The sequence below is a fragment of the Opisthocomus hoazin genome, chromosome 3 (assembly GCF_030867145.1).
Source record: "Opisthocomus hoazin isolate bOpiHoa1 chromosome 3, bOpiHoa1.hap1, whole genome shotgun sequence".
In the NCBI taxonomy this organism is placed as follows: domain Eukaryota; kingdom Metazoa; phylum Chordata; class Aves; order Opisthocomiformes; family Opisthocomidae; genus Opisthocomus; species Opisthocomus hoazin.
Window position 1 is genome coordinate 102,951,521 of NC_134416.1, and position 22,319 is coordinate 102,973,839.

Below are 22,319 nucleotides of genomic sequence, written 5' to 3' on the forward strand. Positions count from 1 at the left end.
AAAAACACAGATTAAAAATAAAACCTCCCTTTAATTTTTTGATCTTTCATAGATGGTGCATTTACTATTCTGCCTTACAGAAGCTGCTATATTTTTTTGTGAGCTAAAAGTAGGAGCCTTGTCGTGATATTATTTTCAGAGAAGGAGACACTTGATGCTTTTCTTTCAAAGCAGATTTTTTCAGCCAGCTATGCTGATACCTTCAGCAGTACTTGACATATGCTCAAAGAAAATACTTGGTGACAGGAAAGCCTGGCTCTGAGTATCAGAAACAGACACAACTGTGTTCTCATTTACCAAAAAATGTAAAGGTTCTTACCTTGCAGTTTACGCTCTGCTGTCGTGCAATAATTCTTTTCTGACAGAAACACAAGTCTCTGTAGATTCTTCCTTACCCTCTTCATATGTCAAGATCTTCAGTCCTTTCTTTTTTCCACTGTTTTCCTCCCTGCCTCCTTTTTTAACACCTGAATGTAATCACAGATGCAAAAATATATGACTCTCATAAATTAATGCATTCAGATCTGTGTCATCACTATGCCCAAGCATCCAGTTGCAGACTAAATTCTCTTTATTATCCATTTTTATTAGTCTCATAATCAAATTTTATCTGCTGTAATAGAAATCACATTATCTAAAGTCAATTAATATTTCATACTTTCCTAATGTAAACTCACCAAGATCAAAGGGATGTAAAGGGTGTTCTAGGAAAAATAGAAAGTGTCAAACAATGTCAATAGAAAATAATCATGATGCCAAAACTTTTCAGGTACCTAACGTTCACAGAGACCTCTGTGATTAACACTGAGATAAAACATTCAATAGGAAAAATATGCAATCATTATTTCTTAGATAATGCAAGAATCAGACCACCATCTCTGGCTTGTTACAACAATAGACTGCATAGCTGAAATATCACTTTCACTGATTATGTAATTAATGCTTTCTATGAAGGGTGCTTTGAGACATACAAATTAGGAGCCAAAGTGTATTGTGGGATGGCTTTTAATATGAAGAGCTGTGAATAAAGAACAGGTGGTTGACTATAATATGTATGTTATCTATATAATGAGGTAGATGTGTATTCTTTATTTTTGATTCTTGAATGCAGTGGCTATCCTGGGGCTAACTCTCAGTATGGAAGAAATTGATGGGTGTTGCTGTTTGGCCACAGCTGGCAACCAAGGGCCATGTGGTCACTCTATCACTCCTCCCCCCGCTGGGGTGGGGAGGAGAATGGAAAGAAAAAGGCAAAACTCATGGGTCGGGGTAAGGGCAGAACAGAAAACAGAATTGAACAGTAACAACAATACTGACAGGAAAAATGTAAAAAAAAAAAAAAACAGCGACATGGACAGAGCAACTCTTACCGTCCGGTGCCCAGTGCGCTCCCGATCCACAATTAACTTCCTCTCCGGCCAGCTCCCCCACTCAGAATCGAGCATGACATCACATGGTATCAAATACCCCATTTGTTTGGCCAATTTGGGTCAGCCAGCCCGGCTGTGTCTCTTCCCAGCTTCTGGTGAAAATTAACGCTATCGTGACTGAACCCAGGACATCATCCACCCCCTATTCTCTACCATCTACGTCATGTCCAGGTCCCCCATTTTCCAACTGATCACCTCCACTTTTCCTGTCTTTAATCTTACACAGAGATATCCTTGCCTTCCTCCATGGATCATCCCTCTAAAATGTCCTTCGAGGTCATTTAAAGCATTACTTTAGGCTCCATCTGTCATAACAGTCTTTCAGGGCAGGAGCGGTGATGTGTGGTGATGGGTGGTCACATGCATGAGCATGAAAAAGTGGGATTTTTTCCCCTTTCAGGTCCTTTTATAACAACACTGTAGTCTAACCCAAAGTGTTAGACTTTATTGTAAGCCTTTATTGTAAGTACTTAATCCCACAATACCTGCGAAGGGGCATTTTAATTAGCAGAAGACAAAAAAAGGCTGTGTTCCTAAGAAGATATGTAGTAAACGGGTGCTCCTTTGATTTGGTTGATACCTTACTTATTTCGATTTTCTCTTTTTTTCTTTTTCTCTGACTATTTGTAGGAATAACTTATTTTCTGGTAAGCGGTGTAAGTTTAACATGATTACTGCTGATCTAGAGTATGTTAGAAGCCCTGACTGAGAAGTACTGTATGAGTAGTAATACTGGTGGTTGTGACAGTTTATTGAAAATAGTTAGTGTACAATGTCTTTGTTTCTGCTGGTAAAAATTTCTGTGTTATTATTATTCATAGCCGGAAAGTACAATCAGTGTAATGTGAAACATTTCAAATATCTCTTTTATCGCACTATAGGATTGAGTGTGGGTGGTTTTGGACTTTGTTTTTAACTTGCTTATCCTTTCTGAGTGGTAGAACTGTAAAAGATGGCTGAGCTTTCCTGCACAGGTATTACACTTATTTACATGTACAAAGTTTGCTGCCCATCGATCTGTATACCTTTGACCTTACAGCAACTTGGTCATACATGTCTATAGCGTCAATGCAATTCCAACAATTTAACTGGTTACGTGGACAAATACAATGTCTACAATTCCAACAATTTAACTGGTTACCTGGACAAATACCTGTGATGTATTATTACTTATGAAACCCTATGTGTTTATCTGTTATGAAAAAATGCAATTCTTAGTGAATAGAAAGTTATTCCCTGTTAATGTTTTGCTTCGAGAACTCTTTTCAATCCTTGAACTGTCTCTCCTAATATATGATATAATGTAGTGCTGTTACATATATTCTCAAGATTAATTGCCCTACTGACAATAAGCTCAGGGGTTTTTTAATATAGAAAAGAAACAACTCACCCACAAACATTTGCTTCATAGAAATTACTTGCTTAGTTATGACTATAGATTTTTTTCTGGAATATTTCTGCTGATTTCAGTGGAATTACCCCAGGAATTTTCCCTGTATATTCAATCTACCAGTTTGAAGTCTGTGTTGAATTTGTGTTCTTGTTTATACTTGAAAATGTCTCAGAGCAATAAATACTGAAAGTCTGAGATTTGTCTCTGTGTGTGCATGTCACAGGGTAAAAAAGAAAATGTGCTATCTTTTAATTAGTAGGAAGTGCATATTTTTCTGTTTCTCTATTATTATTGTCAGAAAATCTACTAATTGCCTGACTTGAGAACTGTGTTAGAAAGGTCTCCTCAAAACCCCAAATACTCTTTGTATTCTTGTTTTCCTGAGAGGAAAATAAATCCAGAGATTCTCTGGAAAGACAACTTCCTTACAGCCTTCAGAAGGCTCCTTTGCTGCTCTGGATATCAAAGTACTCCGCAAGTCTTTGTTTCCACTTAAAACAATAGCTCCCCCTCTGAGGACTGAGGCAAAAAGAAAAATAAAGAAATTTGGAAAACATGCATTTCCGCATCTTGGCAAAGAACTTATTTAATCCAAATGTGATTTTAGGTCTGCTTATTATTAATTCTAACAAACACATTTGTTTTTCTCTCTAAATACCAAAACCCAGCATAATTTAGGGCCCTGATGTATTCTGAATTACATGAAATAATTTTTCCACATGCCTACAGGTTTCAGTTCTGCAGCTCTCCATCTGTTAGGAGAAAGTTTGGGTTGTTATTTTATTATTTTTATTTATTTTTCAAATACAGCCCCAGCAGCTGTGCTCTCAGAAAGACCTAAGCTTTCACCAAGTTCTCTTTGAAACATTAAAACTTGTATTAATTTTATTTCACTCATAACAGGTGTCTTGCTTTTTGCATTTGGATTTTATTTTTGTAGGGCTTTGTCTGAAAATCAGTTCTTACATCTAACCACTTAAATGGAAGTATTAACTCCTGAGGCGAGAACAGAGAGAATAGGACCATTTAATTGAAAAAGAGTAGGGTTAAATGAATCTCATCAATGTCTACAAATACCCGAAGGGAGGGTGTGAAGCAGAGGGAGCCAGGATCATTTCACTGGTGCCCAGTGACAGGACCAGAGGCAGTGGGCGCAAAACTAAACACAGGAGGTTCCCTTTGAACCCCAGGAAACACTTTTTCACTGTGAGGGTAACTGAGCAGTGGTACAGGTTGCCCAGAGAGGTTGTGGAGTCTCCATCTTTCGAGATATTTGAAAGCTGTCTGGATGTGGTCCTGGGCAACCAGATCTAGGTGGCCCTGCTTGAGAAGGGGGCTGGTCCAGATGACCTCCAGAAGTCCCTTCCAACTTCAAGACTTCTGTGACGCTGAGATTCTGTGGTGGGCAGTGAAATGGCATGAGTTCTGTTTCAGAAAATCTATAATTTCACAGCAAAAATGTATGATTAATTTTTTCCCCTGATCTGTGTTCTATGTGATGGACAGCCCTTTAGAAAACTCCGAATCTGAAATCACAATGCCAATCAAGGTCTAACCTAAGACATTCAAGAAGAGTACGCATCTAGCATTTCATAGCTTCTAGCTGAAATTGCAGTGCCAGATATGTGTTTTAAACTGCAGTTTACCATAGAAATCTGTATAGTGGATTATGTTAACTTTGTCTATAACAAACCCTACACTGTACAGGAACAGACAGATTCAAACCCCAAGTGCAGCCTGAATCCCAGAAAAACATCCATTATCTGGCAGCAGGAAAAGGCTAGTACCTCCGAACAAATATCAGGATCTGCTGAATCTAGGAGGGTTAAACAAGTAACACTAAATTCCCTCCTTTTCAGACTCCTTATCTACCTTCTGTTCCCCATTGGTCATGGAAGAAACATGAACTCCAGAGCCCACTTGTTATACCTGAGAAGAATCATGGTGGAAAGAGAGCTGTTAGACATACCAGTTCAAAATCTAAGTTGTGCTGGTATTCAAAATTATTAATCAAAAGTAATGCCACCTGAAAAGCCTGCCTCTTACTGTTTTACTGGATTCTACCTTCATTTGGCAAATCTTACAGCAAATAGTGACTTAGCAAAAGTAGAAAACCTTCAGACTTTCTAGGCTGCTGCATAACAGAAGATACGCCACTGCCTAAAACTGAAACTGTTATTTGAAGAGCTAACTCTATTGCTCCTCCTAATATATTCTAATTTAATCTTTGACTTTTAAACACTATATGTTGAATTGCAGTAGGCTAAGCAGGCTTGCAAGCTGATCATTGTACCCAAACTAATTTTGAAAGGAGTCATGAAGACTGACTGTTTTTTTCATGTGTCCCAAACTCTTACCAAAAGGACAACGGGAAGTGATATATTTCTTTGAGAGAATTCAGGTTGTGTGTTTACTTTTACCTTGTTTTTTTAAAATGCTAAATTTCTGGCTGATCACTGTACAAGTTTGCTAAGTAGGAAGAGCTACAGGGGCAGCTAAGTTCTCTGCTTCATTAAAATTACAGCAAATCTTTGCAGAATTGTTTTTCAGAATGTGCTAATGGCCAACACAAGTTTTTGGAAAGCAACCCAGCGTAAGAAGTAGTCAAGCACCTTAAGAGGATAAGGCTTTTTTATTTTTTTTTTCTTTCCATGCAAGTGAAATCAATGAGAATCTGAGGTGTTTGTCACTCTTCAAGGTGAAGAGTATACCTTGTCAAACTGAAGAGTTGAGGCAATCCCAATTCTGTATCACAAGATATTTCTGGTACTTAGCGAGTTTCAGATTAAAAGCATGAATGTTTACTATGTCTGTGGTGAAGACTAGACTGAGTGCACTTACAGTGTCTCACACTTCATGAACCTTTTAACTTGAGAATGTTATTATAGTGCTGGCAGTATTTGAAAATGAACAATGCCATCAGCGCTTTATCTGTTCTTATGTGCCAGAGTGCTAAAATCTCATTGCAGTCTATCATCTGGTGCTGCGTGCATTCTGAAAATATTGTCACAGCACTTGAATAGGAGGGAAGTCAGATGAAGCAATGCACTGTTGATGCCTGAGAAAAATGAAACTACTTGTGTAGCAATTAACCGCATTTTCAGTGGTTCAATTCTGAACAGTGATTCAACATACTCAGATTTGGTGGCATTGAGAAAACTTCTCTGTTTTTGGTGGGGTTGCTGGCAGACACACCTGGGACACCAGCAATCTGGGAAATATCCTATGAGAGCAGCACATTTTGAAAGTGATTAGAAATAATATAAATTAATGCCATAAAGTAAATGGTCTTTTACCTTATATTTAACTTACTCACATCTCGAGTACTGTGTTCAGTTTTGGGCCCCTCACTACAAGAAAGACATTGAGTTGCTGGAGCGTGTCCAGAGAAGGGCAACGAAGATGGTGAAGGGTCTGGAGATCAAGTCTTATGAGGAGCAGCTGAGGGAGCTGGGGCTGTTTAGTCTGGAGAAGAGGCGGCAGAGGGGGGACCTTATTATTCTCTACAACTACCTGAAGGGAGATTGTAGTGAGGCAGGTGTTGGTCTCTTCTCCCAAGTAATTTGCAATAGGACTAGAGGAAATGGCCTCAAGTTGCCTCACGGGAGGTTTAGATTGAATATTAAGAAAAATTTCTCTACTGAAAGAGTTGTCAGACGTTGGAATAGGCTGCCCAAGGAAGTGCTGGAGTCATCATCCCTGGAGGTGTTCAAAAATGTGTAGATATGGCACTTTGGGACATGGTTTAGTAGTCACGGTGGTGTTGGGTTGACCATTGGACTTGATGATCTTAGAGGTCTTTTCCAACCTCTGATTCTATGATTCTGTTATTTGAATCATTCTTAAAATCAGAGCAGTCCTGAAATAAATTGGGTTTCTCAAAATGTTGAGGGAAAATCTTCTCTGGGAGATTTGAAGTGCTGATGAAATGCCTTGCTTCAGCTGAACAGCCAGCCAGCAGGAGTAGGAGAGGTTCTGTATTTTTCTGGCAGATACTGAGGATTATGTAGGACTGGGCAGTGAATTATTAGCAATAGCTGAGAGTACAGTGACCAGCAACATTCTGACCTTCATTAGATTCCTTCTGCAGTTGTTTTGGAAGATTGTGATTAATTTTAAAGCTTTCAAATCAAAGTAGGATAGCAAACATTTTGAAGTTCATCAAAACCTGCTTTTCTGCAGCTTTGAAACCCAATGATTGTTCAGTAGAATTATAAGTGAAGCTAGCAGATGTATGAATGCCTTGTTCCAGGTCTTGCAGTTTACCTCTCCTTTAATACTGAGATATTCTTTCTCTCTCCACATATACACACATAAATGCCAGGACTATATCATACCTAATTTGTCCACAGAGAACAAATGAAGTCTGCAGTATCATCTGTAATAATCTCTTCTTTCCTTTCTTCTTTCCTCCCTGACTCCATGAAAGCCTCTCTGTCTATTTTCTGTTCAGATCTGACTTTGTCGAGAAGAGCCAGACCCCAGCCATTTTTCATTATTCTGTGTGTGCTCACCACAGTATTATGAGTGGTGGTCTTAAAAGTAGAGACTGCAGAGGATTTAGAAACATAAATTCCAACAAAAGTTGTTGAAGCTTCTTTTTTTTTTTTTTAAATACGCCAGCATTCTTCATTTCTTTACTATTCACATTTCACTAATACTGATGGAAATTCCTTCATGACTAAATCTGGGTTTTTAAAGAAAGATGTCTAAGTCAGAGATGCTCAGAAACAATAGCTATATTATCAAGGGATTTCTGTAGTAAATGAACAGCTGGTACCAAAAAGTCAAAGTGCAAATGAGTGGGAGGACTATCTTAAATCAGTGAGTTTAAGGGTTGACATCTCCAGCAGTATGTTAGGACAGACCTCGCTGTACCAATAGAATAATTAAGAGGTAATTCTGCTCCAGGTGCAAATAGCTGGCTTTTTGTATGCCCTACTTGCATGAATCCCATACAGTTGAATTCCTTAAGGAGAGACAATGTTTTATTTAAGTAAAGCTTCCATCAACAGAGGCAGGATTAGAGTTTTTTTTTTTTTAATCTGCACTACAGTGACAATTAAATAAATGGTCTACTGTATTTTGCAAGTGAAATAATGTGGCAAAAGCTTGAATGAATTGCTGGAGGCTGCAGCATGTGCAAATCACTGCTGGATTTGGAGTGCAATGGCACTTGCCTCCCACTTCCAGCTGAGATAGATAGCTGTAACACTTCTAAAGGTGTTTGCTGTTGTATCTGCAGTTCTTTTAGGCTTTCAGTGGGGCAGGGACTTGCAATAAAATCTCTTGCATCCTGTGTATGTCTTAACCTTTGTACTGAAGTGCAGTAGCTTTTTGGCCATCATTTATGCAAAATAGAACAACAGCAATAGAAAAGATTTAGTGTCGCTCCATAACTTCAAACAATTTGAAATGTACTTCATACAAAAACAACTAGGATATGGGATATTTGAATTGACATGCCTGGTCTGCCTCATTCACTGCAAAAACTTAAAATATGTATTTATGGAGTCCAGATAAATGTTGTTCTATTTGTTCAGAAATCTGACTTTATTTCTTTTTTTATTTTTAGCTCAACTGTACATATTCTAAAAGATTTTTCTTTGTCTTGTGCATTTATGAAAATTCACAAGTCGATTTTTCTTTCCCCAATTCTTCTATAAAAAAGTTGAGCCAGAAGAAAAGTATATTATGTCATAAAAATACAGTTTAATAACTCCGAAAAGAAATTGTGAGTTGAACAAAATGTTCACTAGCAAGGCTCTGAGCTGTTAGAATGAAATAATGATCCTGGAAGGCTTGTAATGTGAGCAAAAAATATTGGTTGTCCCATCATAGTAGATTTTGATTAATTTTTCAGTAAGTGTACAACTCCTTCCTTGGTAAAGTTACTAGTTATGTATTTACTTATTAGCTGGAAATTGTGTGGATGGCTAGCAGGATTTAAAAATTAGTCTTCATGACACTTATTAGAAAATCTTTGTTTCCTTATTTGGCAAGCCACTGTGAACAATAATTTTCTAGTAAAAGGATTAGGAGGATTAACTTAGTGATTGAAGATCAAGTTCCAACTCAAAAACCTTGATAAAAATGTTTAAATTAAACTTGTAAATGTAGGAAAAGTAGAACTCTGTTTAGTTCTAGAAGAAGAAGCCACATCACTGTGTCTCCCTGGAGTCTGTCAATGGGGAGAGCTAACGGAATCTGAAAATAGTCCAAAGAACATAGAGACTGGAAAGATATTTTCTAATGGCAAGCTTTCGGAATCTGAGTACTTTTCTGTCTGAACTCTTTTCTCTCCCTGAATTTCATTTCCCATCTTATACCTGCAGATGAGGTCTGAGCACTCAGCTGGAATCCAGAATATTTTGCTGAGAGCAGGCACCTAAAAAGCCAAAGGAAATTCACAAAAAAAAGAAGAAAATTGTCACCCCTGCCTCCTTCTGCTTTGTTTTCAGCATAAACTTTCAAATGTCTAGAGTGTGATTTATTTGACTAACGTAATTTCTGTATTGTATATCCCTATCGTATGAGCTAGTCACTGTGAAGTTTAGTTGTAGTCACAAGTGTTCTCATCCATGGAATTTAGGACATGATTCTTCACATCCTAAAGCAGGAAATTAAACAAATTGAAACCTAAAAGTGTTTACTGTACTCCCCTGGCAAGTAAGGGAAGTGGGACTCTTAGCTTAAATACAGGTGTCTATCAACACAGGCATTAAAATTTGGTGAAATGGATGCTGCTCTTCAGGACAATGTAGATGATCAAGCTGCCTAGGAAGCCTTGCAGTCAGTGAAAAACCTGAGGAAGAGGTGTGTATTTGCCCAAAGCTCCTTTCTTCAGCTTAACCAGTGATTATTCTATACATGAGCAACTTCTTTGAACAGGAGGAAGTTTGCTAAAATATTTTCCGGGTTTTCACCCTAAATTGGGTGATATTAAAACTGGCAGGTAGTAAACAGGCAAGAATCCTAAAGCCTGGTTTTAATCCTTGTTTTTCAGTTGTGAATCTGGTCATAGACTTTTTTCCCCAAAATTATTTTCACTAGTCTTTACACCCATAAATTGATTTTATGAAGCATAGGTCCTAGTGTTAGACAAACCTAAATGTTACAAGGCCTATTTCTGCTTTCAACATAATGGTGTTTTTAAGCTTGTTGCAATGGTTAAGTATATAAATAGATACATTTACATGCCATATACCCCATTGTTGTCCAAAAAGTGGATTCTTTTACCTGATGTGCAATAAGCCAGTTCTCACACACTCAGGAGAGTTATTGTTTTATTCAGGCCTGGGTGCTCAGTGGACTTTCCACAAATCAAGCACACCCAATGCCGGCTTCTTTGTTACATTTATACATTAAATTCATGCATATTCTATCTATCTAATACATGTTCATTCTAATCTACATGCATTGCGCAACTATGTGGCGTCATTCTTCTTGGCTCCCTTTCAGACCCCTCTGCACATGTCTTCCTCCTTTTTGGGGGTCTCTGGTAGTCTTTGGTGGTTTTCACAGATGAAGTACCCTAACTCCTTTTATGCATACATGGTCACATGTCACCACAGGACAACTTAAGGCTACTTTCTTTTGCCAACTTTCTTTTGTTCCTTCAAGAAGGAGAATTTCTCTTTTATTAATTGGATAGTGTAGATGGCCAAGATATTCTGTCTCTAAGCTTAGGTTAAATGTTAACATGATTCTGGTCATGCACTACTTGATCAAAGGGACGCTATTAAACACAAAACGTACCCCTTCTTTCCAAGGGAAGAACTTGCTCTATTACACCTTGCCTTCCCAATAAGTTATAAATGTAGGATGACCAAAGAAGAAATAGGTAACGGCACAAGTCGAAGAACTGTAGAATAATTTAAGTTGGAAAAGGTCTCTAAGATCAAGTCCAGCTGTAAAGACTGCCAAGTCCACCACCAAGCCATGTACCCAAGTCATACTGCACGCTGCAAAATATTTTACCATAGCTGACTTGAAGGTCAACAGACTTCACGGAGTGAACTGTTTAGTCTAAAGATGAGAGAGACATCAGGCTATTCTACTGTTGCTTCTTTTTTTTTTTTTTTCTTTGAGCAGAGGGAGAGTTTGTTGAGGAAAATCATGGAATCTTAGAATAGTGTGGGTTGGAAGGGACCTTTGCAGGTCATCTAGTCAAACCCCCCTGCAATGAGCAGGGGCATCTTTAACTGGATTTGGTTGCTCAGAGCCACATCCAACTTGACCTTAAATGTTTCCAGGCATGGGGCATCTACCACCCCTCTGGGCAACTGTTCCAGCATTTAACCAACCTCACTGTAAAAAATGTCTTCCTTATATCTAGTCTAAATCTACCCTCTTTTAGTTTAAAACCATTACCCCTTGTTGTATCACAGCAGGTCCTGCAGAAGTGTCTGTCCCCATCTTTCTTATAAGCCCCTTTTAAGTATTGAAAGGCTGCTATAACCTCTCCCTGCAGCCTTCTCTTCTCCAGGCTGAACAATGTCAGCTCTCTGAGCCTTTCCACAATAGGACAGGTGTTCCATCCCTCTGATCATTTTTGTGGCCCTCCTCTGGAACCACTGCCACAGGTCCATGTCTTTCCTGATGATGTCTCACCAGAGTGGAGCAGAAGAGAAGTACCTCCCTCAACCTGCTGGCCACGCTTCTTTTGATGCAGCCCAGGAATATGATTTGCTTTCTGGCATGAGAGAGCACATTGCCTCGTCATGTTCAGCTTTTCACCCACCAGTGCCCTCAAGTCCTTCTCCTCAGGGCTGCTCTCAATCCTTTCATTTACCAGCCTGTATTGTTACCACAGGGTTGCCCCAACCCATGTGTGGGTCCTTGCACTTTGCCTTGTTGAACCTCAGGAACTTGTCCAGGTCCCTCTGGATGACATCCCGTTCCTCAGGCATGTCAACTGCACCACTCAGCTTGGTGTGGTCTGCAAACTTGCTGAGAGTGTACACAATTCACTGTCATGGATGAAGATATTAAACAGTACTGGTCTCAGTACGGACCACTGAGGTATATCACTTGTCACCGATCTCCATTTGGACATTGAGCTGTTGACCACTACACTCTGGATGTGACTGTCCCATCAATTCCTCTTCCACTGAAGAGTCCATCCATCAAACCCATATGTTTCCAATTTAGAGAGAAAGATGTTACAGAAGTCCAGGTGGATGACATTCATAGCTCTTCTCTTGTCCACTGACGTATTCACTCCATCCAAGAAAATACTGGTATTTAGGCAATGAAATCTCCTGTTCCTTTTGAAATCAGTGAGATGAATCATCTTCTGCATCATGAGAAGAATGCAGTCCACTGCAAGAATGAATGCTGAGTGCAGCTGAAAGAGTTTAACAATCTCAGCAAATCCCAGTAATATTTTTGCCAACATTTAAAGTATAGTGTTAACAGTTATTTACAACATTATCTGTGTCTATCCTGATACTTCTGTGACTCATTGATTTTTCCTGACCAACTACGTCATACTAGGGGAAGCTGAGTAAGCGCAGAAGAGATGGATTGTGAAATCCCACTTACACTTGAAACACTTTGGCAGTGAAACGTTTCAGTGAATAGACTGAAAGTGTGAAACTATGTGCAGATATATTAGGATGAATGTATATGCTTCACTTTTCTGGCCTTGAAGGCCCTGTAAGACCTTCACAGTACTTTACTTCACTAGGATGATTAGGGAAGAAAAAAACTCCAACACATACACAGCCACATTTACCACAAAATTCTTAATGAGATATAAATAATCTCAGCTCAAGACACTATAAAGAACTACTGAGCATTCTACTTATGATTTTACATAATTCACCTAAATATAGATAATTGCAGAGCAGATTTATTTTTGTTGTGTGTGACATTTTCAGATGGTAGCTTGATCACTTTGTTTCCTAATGATATCCCGCTTATCTATTTTGGTGTATCTATAGAACTTGAATCAAGCTACCTTTTCTATTCTTACATTTCAAAGCCTCTGGTATCTCTTCCAGTCCTGGCTGTATAATGATAGTGTGTGTGTTTATATATGTATACACACATACACATATATAACATGATTAGATCAGTACTTTTGTCAAACAGCTTTTCAGGGTTAATAACGTCAGTATTCAGATGGGCTCATCTTTGAACTTTGCAAGCAGAAGGTCTTTTTTCTTTTCGAAATTCATTCCCTTATGGCATACCATTCAAAGCTGAAGTCACCAAAGCATAGGAGCATGTGCTTAAACACAATCGTGCATGTAGGTCCATTCTTTCTCAGCAAATCTTTTAAGGCTGTGCTGAAGTTAACCAGTACGTTACTGAACTGAGCCCTTTTGCAGCAGATGATGATAAGTTTGTACCTCCTAAGAGTCCTTCTACTACAGAGACAGATTCACTTAAGAAGAAGAAATGCTCTGATTCAGATGAGGGAGTGGGGGGGGGGGTGTCACCATAACTTATTCTTAAGGTCAACAGAAACCACTGTGATTATTTTCCTCTTGCTTATTTTGAGGATTTGCTGAACATTTATTGGCTAATATTCAAAAGATATTTTACAATTATTGTTGCAAAACTGAATCAAAGGACATATTCAGTAATGGATGCTAGGTGTTCTTTGGGAGACCATCCCTTGAATTGCTATTACTTAGATGACATAGTAAGGTATATTGTATGCCAGTTTAGTAAAGGGGTACGTATTTTAATTTATTACCTTCAAATGTCAACATTAAGCTTTTTAAGTGTGGTTTCTTAAAGATGCAAGGCATATGTAATAGCACTGTCTGTCATTCCTCACTCTCCTTTTTCTATTCCAGACTAACTACTTGAACACACTAACCGATTTCAAGCAAATGTAAAAGAAAGCTACAAGTCTCAAAGATGTCATTTTTATAGATATTCATGAAAGCAGGCAGCTAGAGCAAAGAGACACCCTTTTAATGTCCCACTGGCAGAAATCATGCAGGACTCTGGTTCTTTTCAGACATCAGAACATCCATAGAGGTGTTCAGCGTAACTAAGCCTGGTTGCCTCTGACCATCTCCATTAATTTCTGCTACTCATGAAATTTATTTCTTCACAGTACCAGTGCTGTTTCTGCTGCATGTCTGGGATTTTTACAGGTTAGCTATTTAAAATTGGCTTCAAAATTACAGCCAGTGTGTTAGATCATATCGCACAAAGTGCCAAGCCTATCACTCCCATTGACAGTTCCTTGCTAAACTGCATCTTTCATTTATTCTTATATTATGATCTCTGCCCCCAGGTATCCATCTTTCTATCACAGGCATAGTAAGCATAAATCCGTATCCCCTCTAGACAATCCCTCAATACAAAAAGCATAAATCATTTCTTGCATGTTATTAGTCTAAAACCAGAAACCTATTAAAGCTTCATTACAAAATTCAAATCAAATATTCCATTGGAAGAGTACTCTATAATAAAATCAAATTAATTCACGTCCTATGGCATCATTGCTGGCAAAGGTTATGTGTACTGTCTTATTCATGCCAGTTCTACTCTGCTACGTGGTTACAGAAATAACGTCTTTTTGGTCAACAGGTCTGCACTATGAAAAGACAGAGATGCATCTGAGGACAGTGACAAGAATAAAACAGCACTCTTTTTTTTTCACCACCTATCTACAGTGTATACTGAGTATAAGGATACAAAGATAGTGCATAGAAATGACCACAGAAGGAGTTAATTCTATTCTCAGAACTTTGACTGCTGAATGAGGGAAGGAAAGACTGGCAGGGGAATGAGGGAAGGGAAGAATATTTCCAAAAGCAGTTAAACTAAAATGTCTGGATTTTTAACCATAAGGAGTATTTACCAAGACATTCTTTTCCCAATTTTGGTGTCTCTTTTTATATATGTTATATGTTTTGCTGGGTAAAAGTTATCATGTGCTGTGGCTTGTTTGGTTGTGTCCCTGTGCTGAATGGCCAACTGGAAGCTAACTCACAGAATGACTTTTCAAAGTGACCAGACTTAGCCACTGAATCCTATATGCCTTATCCAGCCTGAAAAATTAATTTAGATCTCTCCATTTGACTCAGCTGCCAGTTTTCATAAACAGGATAGGGACTTCATGTTTCTGAGGCTCCTATTCTTCTGTCAAATCCTGTTGACATTGATCATTGAATTGAAAAGTAGCTGTCATCTGTGATAGATCTAGACAGGGCACACCCACTTAAGTCTTCATTCATACGGAAATGGAACTTCAAAAAAGAACACATTAGATGAAACAGAAATATTTTGTGTCCCACTTTTGTAAACAATGTATTTGTCAGTGCTATGATGCAATAAATATGACCAGTCATGAAAACTTTAAAGACACACAGGGTTAAATTGTCCTTGCAAAGAACAGTGTGATGTGAAATAAATGGGAATGATTACTGAATATTCCAGACAGTAAATGAAGCCCTTTTAGCACTGGGGAATAATAAATAACTGCGTCTGAATATGCTCCTTCTTATGTCAATAGGAAAAATGTCCTATTTTAAACAGAGACAGAGAAAGTCTCAGATACAATAATTAGTGAGTAGTAATTTATTTATGAGTTATTAATATTGCTTACCACTAATTTATATGGAATTCTGTCAGAATTCTCATCTATCATGAAGTTTCATCAAAAATAATAGTTTTTTTCACATTTTTATACTTAACACGGCATCACTTTGTGTCAAAATCAAATACAACTTGACAGGGAAAACTACTAATCAGTTGTTGCATATCTTCTAAAAAACTGTCAAAATTTGGCAGAGGGGAAAGCCTATGTACTTGAACGTCTGTAACTATATGTAACAATCCATTGGGCAGAATAGGAAAACCTATAAGAACTTTGGTCCTGTGTAATTTCTGTGTAAATTTTGTATCTTACACATACTGTAGAGCTCTTAATAAATAAAATCTAATTTAAATAATGGGAGAGATGATTGAACTGTGACCGAAAGGTGGCAGAGCTGTTTTTCTTGCAGCCATGTTGGAAGCTCAACATGGGAATCTTAACAGAGATGCTGTCAGAAGCTTTATATCCTCAGCCTCACACAGGGCATCTTAGTCTTTATTCTGAGTGTACCTATGACAGAGGTTGTAGATGTGACCATATTTGTATTTGAGCAGTAAGCCTGTTTAGAACAGTCACTTTCTGTCTGATAAATGCTTCAGACTTGTGATCTCATCTCCTGACTCTAGCTTGCCACCCTGATCCTGTGTGTTAGCTTTTGGCATTTTGGTTTCTTCCCACTCCTGGTTCCTGACTTTAATCACGTAATCTTCAGGCAGGACTACCCAATCTTTGTCCTCCTTAGGTCTATTCTAACCACTATGACTTTGTGTTCCACAACATGGTATTGTGCAACTTCTCTCAGAAAAAACATATTTCTGCAGTGTACTCTGCTGTATTCTTAAATGATACAGTTGCACTGGCTAAAGTGTAACTGAAAAATGGAATTGAGTCCCTAAAAATAAACTATTAAAAAATATCAGAGAGATTTAAATTTAAATCCCTATGTCTATTAGTCCTATTTAGGTATTTCTCAGTACCTTTTCACGATAGGGGGGAAAAAACTTCTACAACTTTGAAAACAGCAAGAAAAAGTTTCATTTTTATCTAGATCATAAATTTTTTTTGTTCCTTGTGCAGTTTCTAAAAAAATGTTTGATCAAGTGTTTCCTCCAGATGAAAAATATCTTCTGGTAGTGCAGATATTAGTTATCTTTCCTCCAGTTTCATGTTCTTTCAGAGAAGGGATTCATGCCTGAAAATATTAATAAAATAAGGCTTATCATGAGTAGCTTTTGGGCCATTTGTCATTTCAGTCCCCAGCTTGGGGGGAACTGAGTGACAGACAGGAGGGAGAAGAAGAGTGCCTTATGCTGCCCACAAGTACTACTGCAGGTGATCACATTTATTACTGGCATTAAGGTTTTGTATTGAAAGATAGCTTTACATGAGAAGTTGTGATGGATAGATATCTTCTTTATTTGGGGGGATTCATTTATTTATTTATTTAGGGTCACATGGATATGTTTGTATAATACACAAAAATCATGACTGGTCAGTTTATCCTATATGGGCAAGGGGGAAATCGCACATTCCCTTGGAACCAGCTAGGTTTCTCCCAGGGAGAGAAGTATTTTACTGGATCAAGCAGCAGAGTAAAATACTCAGAGCAGAGAGCTGGTGTCCTGACACCAAAGAAGATGCTGAGTGTAGCAGGGAGTAAATAGACAAGCCAGAGGTATCCAGACAGAAAAAATCCTTGGACCCCAAGAGGACTGTGGAAAGGTTGTTACAGCAGAGAAAGCCTGGAAGTCAGAATATGCACTGACAGTATACGGGCGGGGGGGAGGGGAATAGTTGTGAATCCTTTTTGTTCGTATTTTTTTATCTCTAGCCAAAATGAGTTTCCTCTCCTTAAAAAAGTTGTTTTCTTTTCTAATAATGCATGTTTTCTGTATTTTAAAGCTTTTCTAATTCTCTGGTGTACTCACTACAATGAAAAGGAATAGGTTGGTCTTTTCCAAAATACTGACTCAAGCATTTTCGCACCAGCTCTTAGTAACTCGTTACTTTATGGTGTTATTCAAAGAACAGCCAATATTCCACATGAAGCACCATGAGAGAACACAAAAAAGGTGGTCTTAAGCCTCTCTTCTTTCACCCCTTGCCCTTTACAAGCAAAGATGATGGCATTTAACCTGAATGGTCAGGTTAAAAATCATAGAAAGGGTATGCACCACAAGTCATGGAATACCACAGGCCTAAGCAGCAAGGTGGTAGTGGCAGTAACCACCCACTTCTCCTGTCTCTGTCTCTGAAGGTGCATGGGGTGCCTGGACAGACTGCTTCACATATAAAAGGGGAAGATTAGTGAAGAGTTTCTTGCTACTGGAAGAATTCAGCACTGTTTTACTATTCTTTTTCTGTTCCCTTTGTTCCTTTTGGGTGGCTCTGTGACAGTAAATATGAAAGATCTGCACAGAGACTATAGAAATTTGAAAAATGACATTTGGGAATCTAAATCTAATACGTGTTACAGAACAGTGTGCAGCTATTCTTTAATCCCTTTTGTTTCCAGATTTCTCAAGGTCTTAGGGCATCTCAAAATGCTAAGGGGTGGGGGTGGGGGATGTATAGTGTTTAATTTTTTTCCATTTCAGGGGATTCAGTGTCTAAAGTTTATGTATTCTTTTCATCCTAACTTCCACAGAATTTGGATTCCAGGTAACTGAGTCATCTGGTGCTTTAGAATAATCTATCTAGTTCTGGGGAGAGGGGGCAGGGAATGTGGAGGGAGTGTAAAGTGCTGTATGCAAGTAGAACTTGGAATTTAACATAATCATTATTTGACATAATTAGATTTTCCCGTAACCATGAATTAGCTGACAGCGGGTCATGTTTAATTGAGTATGTTAAAACGAGTATACTTTAGCATTTTATTGGCTAATGTCACTATATTTAAGTGCCTGTCAGTATTTACATTATGAGCCTTATTTTGGAAAATGGAGTTTAATTAAACAGTATCTCTACTGTTCTAAATTTTGTCAGGCTGAGAGCTGGTATACAGGCTAGATAGAAAATATTTCACAACATAATTACGCCCCCAGTGGAATTTAAGTAAGCAGATAGGACTTTCATCTAAGTTCTCAAAGTACAACTGTTAAGAGCAAAATCTAAAGAAGCCAAAGTAAATGAAGGAAGTTATGGGGTTTGGTTGTGGGTTTTTTTCCCATGTAACTTAATAAAAGTGCAGTATAATCAGCCGGGAGGTGAACAGGGTTTAAAAAGCAAAAGCAAAATTAGATTGTCTGAGGAGGAGTGAGAATGTATTATAGCAGAGATCTTCCCTTTTCCCCAGAAACAGCAGGTCTATTAAGTAACCTAAAATCTATGCAGTGAGCACTTTATGAGCATGTACAATCAAAGTGTAAAATTCATAAAGAAGTCACATATGGGAACTGGTGTACAAAATTTGTTGTAAATATATCTTCAGGGATTTGTGGAGTCACTTAATCACCTCTGATATAATGATAACTCCTGAAATAGAAGAGGAGCAGGCCAATTTTAACCTTTGGAGGTTATATTTAAGCCATATCTTCAGCTGTTTGCTCCTGGAAAAGCAGCAGATTCCCAGTGTATCCAAGGTTGAAAAAAAGTCTGCTAAAATTATGAAAGAAGATACTATTCTTTATGTGTGCTGTACAGCAGATCGATGTCTAGTCATGGAAGCTAAGTAGAAAGTTCATTTATATTCATCCAGGAACAGGACTGAACTTCCTGTAACAAGGCATGTCCACCTTCAGTTCTATATCCACCTTCAGTGGATATTCACGTAATACTTGCTCAAGTTATTCTACAGTGGCTCTAAAAGAACAGTACAGTACTGAAGGCTACCGCATTACAGATGTTTCATTGGTGAAGATGCTAGAAGACTGGTGAATTGGTAAGATACACAGAGAACTAACAGTGAATTATTTCAGCATATGGTATGAAATCTACCAAACAAGGATGTTAAAATAGACAATATGACTATGTCCAAAAAAGATTTTTAGTAAGAAAATATTAACTAAAAAGCCCCTGACTGAATAGGTGTAGTTGAAAGGTGTATGTGGAGGGTTTTTTGGGGGGGGTTATTTTCATGTTTTGATGTTTTGTAAGAGAGAAAGGCAGAGAAATGGTACAGGTTTACGGAGAGTGGTTTGTGGTTCTGTTTTTAAAAAAAGATCACAGTCAATTGTCAATTACTTTGAAGGAGCATAGGACTGGATCCAAAAAAAACCCTTCAGCAACAGTATGTGTATTTCTGACACAGCATATGTTTCACTTGTCACTTGAATTTTGTTAAAAAAAATTCAGCGTAGTTTTAACTTGTCATTTGTTCTGCCAGATTTTCTATTGCTTGTCTCTGTAGCTCTAGTGATGTGCCTGGTTGGGCTGTCCATAGAATCATAGAATCATAGGCTGGAAAAGCATACTTCACTGAAAGGTTTTTTTGATGTTGTTATTCCTCCTTTCTGTATCTTGTTTACACATGGCAAGCTTTTGGCGGGGGGGGGGGAGGTGGGGGGTGCTACAGCAGTGGCTTTTGTGAGGAGATACCAGAAGCTGTCCCCGTATTGGACTCAGCCAGTTCCAGCAGGCTCCAAGACAGACATGTCACCGGCTAAAGCTGAGCCAAGCGGCAACGTTGGTAGCACCTTTGTGATACCATGTTTAAGAAAGGGTAAAAACCACTGCGCAACAGCAGCTGGGAGAGAGGAGCGAGAAAATGCGAGATAACAACTCTGCAGACACCAAGGTCGGTGAAGGAGGGGAAGAAAGCGCTCCAGATGCTGGAGCAGAAATTCCGCTGCAGCCCATGCTGAAGACCGTGTTGAGGCAGGCTGTCCCCCAGCAGCCCATGGAGGTCCATGGCAGAGCAGATATCCACCATGCAGCCTGTGGACGACCTCATGCTGGAGCAGGTGGATGTGCTCTAAAGGAAGCTGCAGTCCATTGAGAGCCCACACTAGAGCAGGATTTATGGCAGGACCTATGGCCCCATGGGGAATGACGCTGGAGCAGCCCATTCCGGAAGGACTGTACTAGGTGGAAAAGACCCATGCTGGAGCAGTTTTTGAAAAACTGAAGCCCATGGCAAGGACCCACATTGGACAAGTTTGTGAAGAACTCGCTTGCGTGGGACCTCACGCTGGCACCGGGGAAGAACGTGAGGAGGAGGAGGAAGCAGACACAAAGCATTACAAACTGACTGCAGCCCTCATTCCCTATCCCCCTGCACCACTCAGAGCAGAGCAGCTAGAAGAGTCAGGAGTGAAGTTCAGCCTGGGGAGAAAGGAAGAAAGCAGGGGTGGCTGAGAACGCGGTTTTAGGTTTTTTCTTATTTCTCATTATCCTACTCATATTTATTGGCAATAAATTAAACTAATTTCCCCAAGTTGAGTCTGTTTCGCCCATGACAATAATTGCTGAGTGATGTCCCTGTCCTTATCTTGGCCTCTGAACTTTTTGTTGTATTTTCTCCCCTTGATCTGTTGAGGAAGTGAAGTGATAGAGCAGTTTGGTGGGCACCTGGCATCCAGCCAAGTTCAACCCACCACATTTCCTTCCATAATCCTTTTGTCATTTAATTGACCTGAAGCTGCAGTTTCCAGCTGTTCCCAACTCTGTAAGTATGTGTAGGAGAACTCATTACCCCTTCCTCGTATGCTCACCAGATTCAGGCCTACCCATGATTCTGCTAATTTTCAGAATATTCTTCTAGTCACTGCACAAGAAGTGGGCTTCCTTTGTCCATATGTCACCAGATCCTAGCTGGGCAAAAGCTTTCTTTTTTCTTAATCTCAGTCACTTCTCCTTAAAGCGTAATGATGCCATGACTCAAGCCTGCACCACTCATCTCTGCAAGCCTGAGGTTCATCAATAGTCTTATAATTAGAGCAAAGTAAGAGCGAAAAACTGGAAAACATAGGCACTGTGTACCCTGACATGTCTTTGGGAATTAATAATAGTGAAATAGGGAATTAAAGAATCATAGAATCATTAATGTTGGAAAAGACCTCTAAGGTCATGAAGTCCAACAGTCAACCCAACACCACCATGCCACTAAACCATACCCTGAAATGCAGTATCTACACATTTTTTGAACACCTCCAGGTGTGGGGACTCCAGCACTTCCCTGGGCAGCCTATTCCAATGCCTGACCACTCTTTCAGTAAAGAAATGTTTCCTAATATCCAATCTAATTTTCCCCTGACACAACTTGAGGCCATTTCCTCTTGTCCTATCATTTGTTACTTGGGAAAAGAGACCAACACACACCTTGCTACAACCTCCTTTCTAGAGAGCAATAAGGTCTCCCCTCAGCCTCCTCTTCTCCAGACTAAACACCCCCAGCTGCCTCAGCTGCTCCTCATAAGACTTGTTCTCTAGCCCCTCCACCAGCAACTCAATGTGTTTTTTGTAGTGAGGGGCCCAAAAGTGAACACAGTATTTGAGGTGCAGCCTCACCAGTGCTGAGTACAGTGGCACAATCACTTCCCTCATTCTGCTGGCCACACTACTCCTTATAGAAGCCAGGATGCTGCTTCTGGTCTTCTTGGCCACCTGGGAACACTGCTGGCTCATGTTCAGCTGGCTGTCAACCCCAAGCTCCCCTTGGCTGACAGGTCTGTAGTTCCCGGGATCCTCCTTCCCGGGATCCTCCTTCTGGCCCTTCTTGTAGATGGGTGTAGATCCTCCAATCATCTGGGACCTCCCCTGTTAGCCAGGACTGCTGATAGATGATGGAGAGTGGCTTGGCCAGCTGCTCCACCAGTTCCCTCAGCACTCTTGGGTGGATCCCATCCAGCCCCATACACTTATAGGTGTCCAAGTGGCATAGCAGGTCATTAACTGCTTCCTCCTGGGTTATGAGAGGTTTATTCTTCAGTAACCAAAAGTCACCTGAATTGGGATTGATGGTATTGGGCATGCACAGGAGCTCTGGCTG